We start from the raw sequence: 7,638 nt of genomic DNA on the forward strand, positions 1-7,638 counted from the left end.
TTGGTTCTTCATTGCCTATGTCCACAAGAATCATCTTCAAACCATTCCAAAAAAATGTTTGCCACTTCTGGTTTTCTTTTCATCGGTATATTCTCACACTCCCAAGTTATGTTATTACCTTCTACATATGTAGTCGCATGTTCTTTGTAATCGAGTCCAACAGACACCCGACTGCGGATGACAAGATAACTGCTCTGTAGTTCACCCCTCTCCATCTTCATCCTTTCTTAAACTGTTGGATAATATTTGTAACCTTTGCCTTATACAGATTGGCTAAATGACGTTCGAGAATGTGTCAGAAGATAAAGTAAAAATCCGCGATGCAATGAACATGTCTATTGCTGCTTCCTCATAAATCCTTGTATGAAGTACATCTGGTCTGTCAGATTTATAAATACTCAATCCAGCTTTCTTTTCAAAGATGACCTCAACATTGATAAGAATAATCTTAGACGTTACTTACACAAGTCCCATGGTCACTTGGTATTTCTGGAAGAATTTCTGGACATTCTTGCAATGAAGATAGACGCAAATAAACTGTTTCTTTTCCGAGATTTCTCTGTTCTCTGCAATAAACTATCCTGAACGCATACCAACTGTTCCACATTTGACCTTGTTTTTATTTTTTTTCATACATTGATAGATGCTTTTTAGCAGTTTTTATGTTTTTCTTTCGTTTGCATGCTTTTTCTCTTTTCGATTTTCTTCTCAGTTTCTTGGCCATCCTTTGCTGGGTCCTACATTTCTCTGAATCCACTGGATTACAGCAACTTGGCATTTTTATAAGCTGCCTCCTTTCATCAAATAGGTAAGTGAAGGTGGGGTTGAAAGTGATACTCGGAGAGGAGGGTGGGCCAGATTGATAGCAAGGAAGGTGGACGCATAGGAATGTACAAAAGGGTGGTGCTGACTTGGAGGGTTGGAGTGGGATAGGGTGGGATTAGTGGAAATGGGGGAATCCACTATGATCCCCTGTGTTTGGAAGGTCCCAAGGCAGAAGAGGAGGCTTTCTTCCTGCAGGTTTCTGGTGGCTCAGGTTTGGCGATGGAGTAGGTCCAGGACCCTCATGTCCTTGGCAGAGTGGGAAGGGGAGTTAAAGTGCTCAGCCACAAGGCGATGGAATTGTTCAATGTGGCTGTCACAGAGATGTTCTCTGAAATGTTCCACAAGTTGACCTTCTGCCTCGCCAATGTAGAGAAGAACACATTGGGTTCAATGGATGCAGTAGATGAGGCGGTCTGTCTCCCTTCATCACTTATCACTTTCAACCCCACCTTCATCTACCTACCGCAATCCCTGCTAACCTCCCCCCTGTCTCACCCCCTTCTCATTTATCCCTCAGCCCCCTTGGCCCATAAGCTTCATTCCTGATGAAGGCCTTATGCCCGAAACATCGATTTATCTGCTCTTAGTATGCTGCCTGACTGTGCTTTTCCATCACCACACTCTTCCCCTCTGATCTCCAGCATCTGTAGTCCCGACTTTCTCCTCACACCTTGACGGCTTGCATGACTCATATTTATAACAGTTACTTCAAATTAAACAAAATCTGTCGTGTACTCAAACAGCATAAAAGAAAACCGATACATTGTGGTCACTGTTCCCAAAATGTCCTTTACAGCAAATTTTTCAATTAGCTCTTCTGATCACTCAACACCAATTCCTAAATCACCTGATCTCGAGCTCAGTGCTTAACATAATGCTCATGTAAACCATCTCACACGTGGTCTTGAAATCCATTTTTCCCAGCATTAGCATTCAATTGGGTTAACAAAGTTTAGATATAATTTAAACATATATCATACTGCAGTACCCACAAATGTACATATCTCATTTCCTGTTTTATAACATGCCCTGCATTTGTATTGCAGCTTTCACTTTGCTCCTCCTTGCTGGTTTTGCGATCCACCTTACTAGATTCTGCGGAATCTGAGCGATGTGGGCTCTGGGGAGATTGATGGTAGAGATCATCTCGCTACATCATTTATGATCTTCTCAAACTTTAAGTTCTCCAGATCTCCCGTTATGCTGATGGAGTAGAGAAGGACAATGATCTTCCAACAATGTTCTGTATTCCCCCAGAGAGCTGAGACTGCTCTAACCTGGGTGGGAACTTTACAATAGGCTGGTAAAGTGTTGCTGCTTCTGTACAGGAAGATTACATCTGGAGTAGTGTGTACAGATTTAGCCTCTTCTCTGAAGAAAGGATGTTGTTATATTGGAAGCAGCTCAGAGATGGTTCCCTCAACTGATTCCTGCAATGAAGGTGCTGGCTTATAACGAAAGGATGATCAAGTTGACCCAGTAGCCATTGGAGTTTACAAAAATTAAAGATGATCTTATTTGAACAAAGTTGACAGAAGGAGTTAACAAGTGAAGGGAATTACACAGATAGTGGAGGAATCCATTCCGTTCTCCAGCCTGTTACACAGGAACAACAGGAGGATATTCAGGCCTTTGACCCTGATACAACAAAACAGGATGAGGCTATTCAGCCCCTGGAGCCTGATATACATTTACAGAAGGAGGCCAATCAGCCCCTCGAGCCTATAACAGTAGGCCATGCTGCACCAGTATCCTGTTCAACAGCAACAGGAGCAGTCTATTCAGCCTCCTCAAGTCTGTAACATAGGAACTGGAAGAGGTCACACAGTGACTCGAGGTTGTTACACTGGGATAACAGGAGGCCATTCAGACCCACCGAGCCTATTGCAAGGGAATTGGATAAGGACAAAAACTATCTGAGACTTCTTTCATGAGAAACGAAGAGGTAATTTATACACGTGTTTGTTTTATGGGAATAAGAGACGACGAATCAATCCCTCGGTCCCATCTCCGGGATACATGAGGAGACCGTTCAGTATCTCCACCTGTTATGGAGAAGTATGAGAAAACCCATGAGCCCCTCAAATTGTTACACAGCAGCAGGAAGATTCCATAACCTCCCAATCCTCAAAAGCATCAACAGGAGGAGGTCATTCTGGCCTTGGAGATGGCAACATGGGAACACCAGAAAGACATCAGCCAATCGAGTTTGAATACCAGCAAGATGATGAGTCCATTCAGACATACATGGCTCTTACACAGCAATTGGAGCAGATCTCTTCAAGCCTTGTGCCCATAAAACAGGAATTCAAAGAAAACATGAAGGTTTTCGAAAGGGAAGAACTTGTAATAATGTAATACATGAGCGACTAAAGTTTAACAATAAACTATTGTAATTTAAGGCAAATTGCTAGAGTCCATTGTTCAGGACATATGCAAACTCAAACCACAATTCGTCAGAGTCAACATGGTTTTACGAAGTTCTGGACTAGTGGTGCTGGAAGAGAACAGCAGTTCAGGCCACAACCAAAGTGCAGCGAAATCGACATTTCGGGCAAAAGCCCTTCATCAGGAATAAAGGCAGAGAGCCTGAAGCGTGGAGAGATAAGCTAGAGGAGGGTGAGAATGGGCAGAAAGTAGCATAGAGTTAATGGGTGAGTGGAGGAGGGGATGAAGATGATAGGTCAGGGAGGAGAGGGTGGAGTGGATAGGTGGAAAAGGATATAGGCAGGTCGGACAAGTGCAGACAAGTCATGGGGACAGTGCTGAGCTGGAAGTTTGGAACTCGGGTGAGGTGGGAGAAGGGAAATGAGGAAACTGTTGAAGTCCACATTGATGCCCTGGGGTTGAAGTGTTCCGAGGCGAAGGTGAGGCGTTCTTCCTCCAGGCGTCTGGTGGCGAGGGAGCGGCGGTGGAAGAAGGCCCAGGACCTCCATGTCCTCGGCAGAGTGGGAGGGGGTGTTGAAATGCTGGGCCACGGTCTGGTATGGTTGATTGGTGCAGGTTTCCCCGAGATGTTCCCTAAAGCGCTCTGTTAGGAGGCGCCCAGTCTCCCCAATGTAGAGGAGACCGCATCGGGAGCAACGGATATAATAAATGATATTGGGGATGTGCAGGTAAAACTTTGATGGATGTGGAAGGCTCCTTTTGGGCCTTGGATAGAGGTGAGGGAGGAGGTGTGGGCACAGATTTTACAGTTCCTGCGGTGGCAGGGGAAAGTGCCAGGATGGGAGGGTGGGTTGTAGGGGGGCGTGGACCTGACCAGGTACTCACGGAGGGAATGGTCTTTGCAGAAGGCGGAAAGGGGTGGGGAGGGAAATATATCCCTGGTGCTGGGGTCTTTTTGGAGGTGGCGGAAAGTCAGCGGATGATTTGTCTTATGCGAAGGTTTGTAGGGTGGAAGGTGAGCACCAGGGGCGTTCTGTCCTTGTTATGGTTGGAGGGGTGGGATGTGGACGAGATGTGTTGGAGGGCATCTTTAAGCACCTGGGAAGGGAAATTGCGGTCTCTAAAGAAGGAGGTCATCTGGTGTGTTCTATGGTGGAACTGGTCCTCCTGGGAACAGATACGGCGGAGGCAGAGGAATTGGGAATACGGGATGGCATTTTTGCAAGAGGTAGGGTGGGAAGAGGGGTAATCCAGGTAGCTGTGGGAGTTGGTGGGTTTGTAAAAATGCCAGTGTCAAGACGGTCGTCATTAATGGAGATCTTCACCATGGATATCCAATCCCTCTACACCTTCATCTGCCATGACCAGGGCCTCCAAGCCTTCCGCTTTTTTCCTCTCCAGACGTCCCCAACACTACCCTTCCACCGACACTCTCATTCATTTGGCCGAACTGGTCCTCACCCTTAATAATTTCTCCTTTGAATCCTCCCACTTCCTCCAGAACAAAGGGGTAGCCATGGGCACACGTATGGAACCCAGCTATGCCTGTCTCTTTGTTGGCTACGTAGAACAGTTGATCTTCCGTAATTACACCGGCATCACTCCCCACCTCTTCCTCCGCTACATTGATGACTGCTTTGGCGCCACATCGTGCTCCCGCGAGGAAGTTGAGCAATTCATCATCTTCACAAACACATTCCACCCTGACCTTCAATTTACCTGGACCATCTCTGACACCTCCCTCACCTCTAGCCAAGGCCCTAAAGGAGCCTTTCACATTCACCAAAGTTTTATCTGCACTTCCACTAATATTATTTTTGTATCCTTTGCTCCCGATGCGGTCACATCTACATTGGGGAGACTGTGTGCCTCCTAGCAGAGCGCTTTATGGAACATTTCTGGGACACCTGCACCAATCAACCACACCACCCCATTGCCCAGCATTTCAACTCCCTCTCCTACTCCGCCGAGGACATGGAGGTCATGGGCCTCCTTCACCGCCACTCTCTCACCACTAGACGCCTGGAGGAAGAACGCCTCATCTTCAGCCTCGGAACACTTCAACCCCAGGGCATCAATGTGGACTTCAACAGTTTCCTCATTTCCCCTTCCCCCAACCTCACCCGACTTCCAAACTTCCAGCTCAGCACTGTCCCCATGACTTGTCCGGACTTGTCCAACCTGCCTGTCTCCTTTTCGACCTATCCACTCCACCCTCTCCTCTCTGACCTATCACCTTCATCCCCTCCCCCACTCATCCATTGTACTCTATGCTACTTTCTCTCCACCCCCACCCCCACTCTAGCCAATCTCGCCACGCCTCAGGCTCACTGCCTTTGTTCCTGATGAAGGGCTTTTGCCAGAAACGTCGATTTCGCTGCACGTTGAATGTTGCCTGAACTGCTGTGAGTTTCCAGCGCCACTAATCCAGAATCTGGTTTCCAGCATCTGCAGTCATTGTTTTTACCCCATGGTTTTACTAAGGCTAAATTGTGTTTGAATTGATTGCTTGAGTTACTTGAAGTTGTCACAAACAAGGTGGATTGTGGGAATCCTGGAGATGGAACATATCTGGTCTTCCTGAAGGCATCGGATATGTCGCTTCTCCAAAGAGTAAATGGTAAGATCAGACAACATGAGTTTAGGAGTAGTTTATTAGCTTGGATGGAGGATTGGTTAACCAACAAAATGTAGTCAGATGGAAAAAATGTGTCATTTTCTTTTGGCAAATGCAACTTGTGGGTTGCCTTGGATTTCAGTAATCACGCCTCAACCATTTGCAATCATTGGTATTATGGTACTAGGTTGACGGGATAGAAAATACAATGCCGCTTTTTCAGATGACACTGACATTGGTGGGAAATTAATTCAGAATGATGATGCAAGAGATTTAAAACATATGGATAGGTTGGTTGAATGGGTCAAAATTTGGCAAGGAAAATTAAAGTGTATAAATATGGGGCTATTTAAGTTGGCCAGAATAATAGAAAGATAAATTATTATCGAAACGGAGAGAAAGTTCAAAGTGTTTAGGTGCAGAGGGATCTGGGTGCCAGCTTGCATATCACAGAAAACCTGCATGCGGGTACTGCTAGTAATGAGAAATGCAAGCATTAATTTAGTATTTATTTATGTGACGATAGAGTAGAAAGGTAGGGAGTGTTGGTGTAGCTATGCAAGGCATTAGTGAGGCTGCAACTTGAGTACAGTTTGGGTGTTCTGCAGAATGAGGTATTTCCACCGGAGACAATTCAGAAGAGCTTCATTAGATTGATTCCATATTTGAAGTGTTTGTCTTATGAAGGGAAATTGACCAGTTTAGGCCTATACTCTCGAGTTTATAAGAATGAAAGGAGATCTCACTGAGATCTGTAAAATGCTAAAAGTAATTGCAAGTGTAGATGTGGAGTGGACTTTTTTTTCATGTGGCGCAATCTACAACAAGAGACTAGAGTTTTAGGATGGAGAGATTACAGGAATGTAGAACAGAGGCTGCGATGACATCAGCCTCATCGAGGGGTTGGATTCCTCACAGATGGTCCTTGTTCTTCTTCAACTATTTGACTGTGTTTCCCAGGAATGGTGGAGGACTGGGTATCATACAGGAAGCAGGCACTCAGGATAAATCAGTTAGAGAGAACGTAACCAGTTGGGTCACACGGTGACCAGCGCTGAGTTGTCAAATATTTACAGTCTATATTAATGATCAGGCGGATGGAATAGATATACAGATGCTGAATTTGGTGATGTCCATAAGACCATAAGACATAGGAGTGGCAGTAAGGCCATTCAGCCCATCGAGTCCACTCCGCCATTTAGTAATGGCTGATGGACATTTCAACTCCACTTACCCGCATTCTCCCCATAGCCCTTAATTCCTTGTAACATCAAGACTTTATCAATCTCTGCCTTGAAGACATTTAGCGGCCCGGCCTCCACTGCACTCCATGGCAATGCATTCCATTGGCCCACACTCTCTGGCTGAAGAAATGTCTCCGCATTTCTGTTCTGAATTGACCCCCTCTAATTCTAACGCTGTGCCAACGGGTCCTAGTCTCCTCACCTAATGGAAGCAACTTCCTAGCGTCCACCTTTTCCAAGCCATGTATTATCTTATAAGTTTCTATTAGATCTCCCCTTAACATTCTAAACTCCAATGAATACAATCCCAGGATCCTCAGCTGTTCCTCGTATGTTAGACCTACCATTTCAGGGATCATCCGTGAACCTCCACTGGACACACTCCAGTGTCTATATGTCCTTCCTGAGGCGTTGTGCTCAAAACTGGATACAGTACTCCAAATGGGCCTAACCAGAGCTTTATAAAGTCTCAGTAGAACATCACTGCTTTTATATTCCAACCCTCTTGAGATAAATGACAACATTGCATTCGCTTTTTTAATCACGGACTCAACCTGTATGTTT

At 45.5% G+C, this 7,638-nt stretch overlaps 1 long non-coding RNA gene across 1 annotated transcript; it reads left to right on the top strand.

Moving 5' to 3' along the window:
* Positions 1-300: 300 nt before the first annotated feature.
* Positions 301-3,226, top strand: LOC132813386 (uncharacterized). The gene is made up of 2 exons (XR_009644060.1): positions 301-808; positions 1,872-3,226. It is a non-coding gene; the product is annotated as an uncharacterized LOC132813386 (long non-coding RNA).
* The last annotated feature ends 4,412 nt before the right edge of the window (positions 3,227-7,638 follow it).

Source organism: Hemiscyllium ocellatum, unplaced genomic scaffold, assembly GCF_020745735.1.
Source record: "Hemiscyllium ocellatum isolate sHemOce1 unplaced genomic scaffold, sHemOce1.pat.X.cur. scaffold_364_pat_ctg1, whole genome shotgun sequence".
Classification (NCBI taxonomy): Eukaryota; Metazoa; Chordata; class Chondrichthyes; order Orectolobiformes; family Hemiscylliidae; genus Hemiscyllium; species Hemiscyllium ocellatum.